Source organism: Stegastes partitus, unplaced genomic scaffold, assembly GCF_000690725.1.
Source record: "Stegastes partitus isolate 25-593 unplaced genomic scaffold, Stegastes_partitus-1.0.2 Scaffold2169, whole genome shotgun sequence".
Classification (NCBI taxonomy): domain Eukaryota; kingdom Metazoa; phylum Chordata; class Actinopteri; family Pomacentridae; genus Stegastes; species Stegastes partitus.
This window is the reverse complement of record NW_007579900.1, coordinates 25,120-32,842: the sequence shown is the minus strand read 5'-3', so window position 1 is coordinate 32,842 and position 7,723 is coordinate 25,120. Positions and strand designations below refer to the sequence as shown.

General features: G+C 42.2%; 1 long non-coding RNA gene across 1 annotated transcript in view; it reads left to right on the top strand.

Moving 5' to 3' along the window:
- LOC103374176 (uncharacterized) overlaps positions 1-526 on the top strand; it is an 11,941-nt gene extending 11,415 nt beyond the window's left edge. Inside the window, exon 3 of the long non-coding RNA XR_521113.1 lies at positions 272-526. This is a non-coding gene — a long non-coding RNA (uncharacterized LOC103374176). The remainder of the gene's footprint in view (positions 1-271) is intronic.
- The last annotated feature ends 7,197 nt before the right edge of the window (positions 527-7,723 follow it).

Below are 7,723 nucleotides of genomic sequence, written 5' to 3'. Positions count from 1 at the left end.
GTGAAAAGAATATGGAGGAATCTGAGGGTAAAGTGGAACCGTAGTGAATGTGAAGAATTTGATTTTGTGACGATTCGTGCTCGGTGACAGTGCGGGTGGACCCAAACGAAAAGGGAGACGGGGAGAAGGGTTAAAGGAAAACGGATTTATTTAAGGAAGGTGGTGGAGTGAAGTCTTTGGTGTTGTGATCCGAGGAAGGGGGGTCTGAGAGTGGTGCACAAAGAGCCGGTGCCTGAGAGTGTCTTGGTCCGTGGGGGTTTTCCCGGTGCAGAGAGGGAGCCGTGACGAGGGAAACCGGGGTGGTGCACAGGGGTCCGTTGCTCAGGGTTCGGTGCTCGTGGGGGGGTGCTCTCGTGAAGGGTCTCCCGGTGAAGGTGTCCGTGAGTTCCCGTGGGTGACAAACGCTGGAGTGCTTGGAGGGGTGCCGAGTGCTGGAGCCGAGGAGGAGAACTGGAGACAGGCAGAGAAACACATACCATAAACTTGAAGCTAGAGAACATCAGAATTGCTCAGCTCGGTGTAGCAGCTCGTGGCCTGACTGTACCCCGTGGTGGGTATCACAATCCTCTGGCGTCGGTCTTCTGTGAGACCAACCCAGTCTCACTCCAAATTGTGTAATACCTACGTTGGTCCACAAGGCAAAACGTAGTCATTTCACAAAAACGGCTCTGAAATTGTGAAATGGGTACGTTTCATCTGCCTAGTCTTTTCTATGGGCATACTTTAGGTCACGTGACTGCCGAGTTTCTCCCCGGCGTGAACAAAAAAACATGGCGGACATACCTTCTATTTTCGGTGGAAATTGCTCTATTTTAAGATAGCTTGTGGCTTTTGCTTTGTTTTTATAACTTTTCTAGCGACAAATGTAGACTTTATTTTCATAGTATCCATTCGGTTTATGTATACGATACGTAGTTTTTTCGTTTCGACGTCCATTCTTTCAGGTCTCTCAACAAAATTGTAGGAATTCTACGTTTTTTTGTTGTTGCTACGGTGGTAGCTAAGGACGCTATTAACAACGAACCGATTTATTTATTTATTATTATTATTATTGTTATTTCTATTCCTTTACATTTGAACGTGTTTCTGCACCCCGAGCCTACATTGTTGTTCATGTGTTTAAAACCTTATAATGATGAACTGTAAATAAAGAGATCTCGCAAAAGTTTTGCCCGCGATCTTTTGCGAGATCTCGCCATCTTTAAAGACCAGTAGCGCGTACATGGAATCATTAGGCTTCAAACACAACGCCGTGAAGCACTATGGATCCGCTTGAAGAAGACGATATCTTATTTCTTGCTGATGTGCTGTTGGATGAATGCGAGGTAGGCAATGCTTTCAACATATCTCCTTAGAATTTCTGAAACTAGAGCTGCCATTTTTAACGTTAGGTGATAATGTGTATTATGTAACACTGGCATGTCCCATGATTTATATTTTAACGAGGCTCGACGTAACCAACCCGCAGGAGCGTCGAAAACGGGCTCAGATAAATTTGTTTGGGTCGAGGAAGACGAGGAAGGAAACCCTCTCCCGAAAAGGCGTAGAACGGGGGAGGCGCGGAAACGGGGTTCGTTCACAGGTGGGTTTTCTTCCCCAATATTTTTGATGGTCACTTTGTTGAAATAATGGTGTTTGTTTTCGGCTGAGCATATTGTTTATGAATTACATAATAATGGAACAAAAGTCTATCAACCAATTAAGTATTTGATTGATTCTTATATGTTTGTGTGGGTGGCGTGTGTGTATTTATGTATGTAGGTACATAAAAGATCCTAGCGCGCGCGCGCTACTGGGTGGGGGAGGGGAGGCGATGAGGGGGGCGCAAAAAGTCCAACTAGGGACAAGAGCTGGAAATTAGCAATAGCTATAGACTTTCTTTACAGCTCATCAGTTTCATGCTTTGTACTGAAACTATTATACTGCATTGTCCCTTTCAAATATATTTACACACTCTTAACAGTTACCTCCGGAAGCATGGACCCATCATCATGTGCTCCATCTACTAGTGGACAACAGAGTGTGACTGGGACCAATCAAGACATAGGTAGATTTTTAGCTAATGTTCTTTATATTCCCTCTTCTTCTTTCCCTGTTTGTCTTGTTGTAATCAGCTAATTTTACCGATCCCACCCCGTTTTCAAGGTTCTCTCATCCAAGAAGTACAAGACCTTTTGGGACCTGCTGAAGACCCAGCCCCTTCACAGTGGAAGGATAGGAAAGCTTCCACTTTGGAAAAGTGGACTGTATTGAGACCTTTTATGGTTAATCAGATGTTATTATCTGAAAAGCCGAAAGAGGGAACTTGCCACCACTGTAGATCCAAGGTTGCAGTTGTGATGTGTCGCGATTGTTTGCCAAGACCACTTCACTGTACAGCCTGTGATCTTGCCATTCACAACTCCATGGTGCTCCATAACAGATCATCCATGGTAGAGGGATTCTACAGGCCACTGCCACCAACCACTTGCATCAGGGAAGAAGAGGGAGGAAAATTCTCTTACCATGAAAGAGGTACTTTCTGTGTTTAAGATCGTATAGGCGTACTAAAATTGGTAAAATGTCTCAAGTCAAAAAGGGAATGATGGGTTAAGTTTCTCTATTTAAAGTTTTTAATCATTGAAAAAAACACCATTACTGTTTAAAAATATTGTAACAGTAATGTAAAATGTTTTTCCTTCCTTCCTTCCAAGAGTGCTTTTTGCCAGTAATGCTTCCCTGCTGCGACTGCTCTACTGGGCAAACAAGCGTTTCTCCAGGGAAGCAAGTGTTACTGATTGGAATGAATGGTACAGTTTTCTCCCTCATATTATCTTTTATATTACTTGTGTATTACAGTAATTACTTTTTTCTTTTTTTTTAATATTTACATATATATATTTTTAGGACGATACAATCTGTCCCTTCCAACTGTCAGCTGCTCCTGTGGAAAGACTTGGGATGTCGGCATTAGTGATCTGGTTGAAAGTGGCTATTGGCCAGCCACAGTCAATTTCGAGACTTTGTACACAGTGGATATGTTCACTACATATGAAGATCTCAAGATCACTGCTCCAGGAATGTCACGGCAAGCTTTTGTTGGCATGCTTGAACAGCGCACTAAACTCTTCGGTCGGGTGAGTACATCATTGAAGCAATTGTCTACTACTTTGAATGAGTTTAAGATGTATTTATATCATGTCATGGTCTATTTTGTTTTCCTTATCCTATCAGAGTGGTAAAATATGTGGAGACACCATGCAGAAATCATTCCTTGAATGGTCTTATGCAAAATTTGAGGTTGAGAAGCTGTCCCAGGTGCATCAGTTTCAGTGCCCTGCATGCACACCCTCCATGTTGGCTGTTGCAGTGGATGGTAACCGTAAGCTTTACCGCTTTAAGAGCCAACCGGGGTGTGTAAAATTCTTGTCCACTTAAAATTTAGAGTGTCATAAATGTAATCTTTGTAAAATTAACCCTTACTTTGGTTCTTTTTAGACCTAATGGATTTTTTGAAGGTGTGTTTCTGGCCAAGGATGCCGAGCTGACCTCCTTTGTCGACTACATCCACGCGTCAACACGACATGTAAAGTTTATTTCCATTTCTACATGTTTTATAAATGATTATGGCCTACAATACTTTCTGCATATCTGTTGTATTGTATTTACCCCATATAACGTCATATTACCAATAGTTAATGTACAACACTTTTTTGCTCTGTTTACATCTGTGTGTATCTTCATCTGTCATAGAATCCTGGGAAAGGGAGGTGTGGTACAGGCGAGTGGGTAGCAGCACGAGAGTCCTCGAACAAGTCTGCTAGCAAAGTAGATGAGGAAGGTGTCGAGGTTGCTGTCTGCCGTCATGGGATTTTGCTGAAGGGACTGAATATGTTCCGTGGAGAGATATTTGCATATCCCTTATATCTCCAGAAGCAGCTTGTTTCACAGAATGTGCAGTTCTTTTGCTCTGATGTGGTATGCAAGTACTGGCCATATTTGCAGAGGGTTGTGGGCCACTGTCCTGAGTTACAGGACCTGTTGAACATGCGTCCCTTTCTCTCCATCATGCATGCTAAAGCACATTCCTGGATGTGTGAGGTAATGATTGCCAATGGCTTTTATTTCTCATTATTACTGTTGGTCATCTTACAGCACCCTGTCTTCCAAATGGTAACCTACAAATTTGTTGTAGTTGCAATGGGGAGGACGAAATCAAGAGGGAGCAGGGACAACGATAGGGGAGGAGGTTGAACAGGTGAACAGCTTCCTCTCTCGAGCAGCCATATGTTCCAAGCACATGTCAAAAGCTGGTAAGTATTTTTTAGATGCATCTAACTTATTAAGTTTTTGGTTTCCTTGCCTAATATGCATTGTGCATTAAGTCCGCACAGACATGCTTACCATCCAGGCCAGTGGCTGGAACAAGCGGAAGGCAGAAAACCTTGACCAGACATTGGCCAAACGATTCATCAAGGTAAAGACCAGACCAGACCGATGTTTTTCATGATGCACACACTTATTTCTTTCAAATTTGGCTCAGTGATTTGTTACTCCAACATTGATTTTGACAGACTGTACAAAGGATTTCAGAGGCATCTGAGGACCTTAAGAAACTGACTGCAGAGTTGTCGATACAGGAAGATACAGTCCAGCAATGGGTGTCTGATGTTCAGCAGTGGACTGCAGGTACTGTGTAAAACTTTGTCATTTTATGAACAATTCAAAGAGTAATTTTTCTCAGTTCTTGTGAAAGTATGTTGAAAATGACTTGGATTGTAAACTAATATTGGTGTGTATTGATTTTATACATCTCTCCTCACAAGGAACAACCAGTCAAAATGACCTGGAGAAAACTATTGAAGGACTGTACCTGAGCATCAAACAGAGAAAATATCAGCTGTATCATCAGGCTGGTGAGACAAAAAAAATTCCACCACTAAGACAGATTAGATTTTATTTTTTTTACCTGACATGAAAAAGAGATTCAGTACTTCAATAAACATACAGTAAAAGTACAGTTTTTAGTAGCCTCGACTATCTTTAATAGGTGTTCATTAATCTGTAAATGGGTAAGCATACACGAAATCATTTTTTGTTTCACATACTAGATGGCAACAAGTGGAGACATCACCTAAGGAAAAAGATTGCTACAGAAAAGAGAGCCTTAGAAGATGCCATTACAAAACGTAATGCTATCATGGGGGAAACTGACAAACTCCCTCCTCCCAATGAGCTCTTGGCTGAGGAGAACTATTCTTGGCCTTGGGAATGTAAGTACATAAGACATGTATACAACTGTCTTCATATCCTGTTTGCTTACTTAAATTCCAACAAAAGGATTTGGATAAAGCAATCAGCCACCTGTTCTGTTGGTGTTGCAAAGATTTGGGATATTGCTCTTATTAGATCACATAAGCCAGGGAGACAAAGAACATCTTTTTTTCTATTGATTAGTGAATGAACTTATGTTAGGTGGAGTTGCAGATACATGCCTCACTGTCCCATTGTAATAAAATTATTGTAGGATAGCATCATGGGAGAGGAGATTGGCAATGTATTTTGAACTCCAAATTCCTATTAAACTACACATGTTGAGAGACACTGAAGAAAAATGCACACAACTTTCTAGAAATGTAAGATAACTGATAAAACTTAATGTGATGAATTGCAGGTCATGGTGACATGAGAAAGAAAAAAAGGGTATATGACAACGTCATGCTGCTGACCAGACTCAAAGAAGAGGAGGTCATTGTGGTTTGTGAAGTCAAACAGCACTGGGAATACTTGAGGAGTGTGGTTGGAATGATGGAAGAACTTTCCTCCCAGCTTTCTGAAGGGATCACCCAGCAAAGTAAGTAAAATATTTTTTGCAGTTTGCATGGATGTCTAGAGCTTGTAACATTTATTTGTTTTCCTTTAGTGTCATTGTCAGGCAGCACTGAGGCATTGACGGAGAGAGGACGTGAGGGGCTACTATGTCTACTGAGGAGGAGATTGTCTGCAGTTAAAGATCAGCAGGGTGCCGCTCGCGAAACCTATCAACGTGCTTTGGGATTGCAAGCATTGTCTCTGGATGACTCCTCCACTGATGAGGAAAACTTGGACAACAGCTCCTCCTCTGATGAAGAACTTTGACCTCCCCCAAAAGCAGTCACCCCAGCACCCAAAGATGCAGGCATTCCTGTGCCCTCTAGCTGCTCTTTTCCATAGCCCCATCTGACTTTTTCCTACAATGGTTGCATGGTTAACACATTGTGCAGGACCAGCCAAGACTGGAATACTGATGCCTATATGAAAAAACTGTTGAAATTGTATTTTGATTATTGTGTGATATGAAAAATAAATTCCTTGCAATTGAAATTCTGTGGATTTTTCTCTGCATTACACTTTTTTTTTAATTGCTATATAGAATGGATTTGGCCAATCAGATGCTGATGCTGTTGATGCTAATTATTAGTCATTATTTCAAAATATGTTGATGAATAGGTGGTTACTTAAATAGGGCTTTTCACATAACCTCACCCAAAACATTTAATAGTGTTGAAGTCACTTCACTTTTTTTTAGACTTGTAAAACTGATGACCTTTCATAAACTATGTTGTTCATTCATGTTTGTATACCAAATAATATGATGAAAGAGGCAGATATTTTGTTGCAGAAATCAGTGACTTTTTAATAAGTCTTCAGTATTGGCAAGCTATTGGCCTATATCCAATATATGAAGTAAAGAGTTTCAAGTTATTTACACAAACTTATGTATATATTAAAAAAAAAAAAAAAAAANGGTGATGGGAGAGTGATAGGGATTATTTTTGAGTACATGGGTAAAGAGATTACACTGGTGAATGTGTATGCACCGAATGTCAAGAAAGAGAGGAGGGATTTTTTTGGGACATTGAGAGGAATGTGTGGTGGAAACTGTGTGGTAGTCGGTGATTTTAATGTGTGGCGTGGGAGATTGGATGCTTCTGCGAGTGTTTGTTTTAGAAGTGATTCATCCAGATGCATGTTGGAAGATGTGATGAGAATGAATGGACTGATTGATGTGTGGAGAGAAAGGAATCCAGAGGGAAGAGCGTTTACAAGGGTTCAAAGTGTTAAGGGGGTGTTAAAACAGAGCAGGATAGATTTAGTTCTGTGACGGGTCGTGCTCGGTTACTGTGAGGGCAGATCCACACGAAGGGGGAGACAGAGGGAAAGGTTTAGTAAAAAGGTTTTATTTTACATGAGGGGGGAAATTGGGGAATAACCCGGTGATGTGATCCAGTGCAGGGATGTAGACCGTGGCGGGGGAGGAGTGGAGTCTTCGGTGCCGTGGTCCAAGGAAGAGGGTCCCAGAGGTGGTGTTCGAGGAGCCAGTGCCCGTGAGTGCCAAAGTCCGTGGGGGTTTTCCTGGTGTGGAGAGGGAACCGTGAAGAAGGAAACCAGGGTGGTGCGCAGGGGTCCGGTGCTCGTAGGTGGTGCTCTCGTGAGTGGTTCTCCCGATGAAGGTGCCCGTGGTCGTGAGGTCCCGTGGGTGCGAAACGCTGGAGTGTCTGGAGGAGTGCTGAGTGCTGGAACCGAGGAGGAACACTGGAAGCAGGCAAAAATACAAACAATCAACTCGAGACTAGAGAATATCAAAAATGCTAGAAATGCTCAGCGAGGTGTAGCAGCTAGCGTCCTGACTATACCACGAGGTAGGTATCACAATCATCTGGCGTCGATCTTCTGTGAAACGCCAGTATTTAAACAGGGCGAG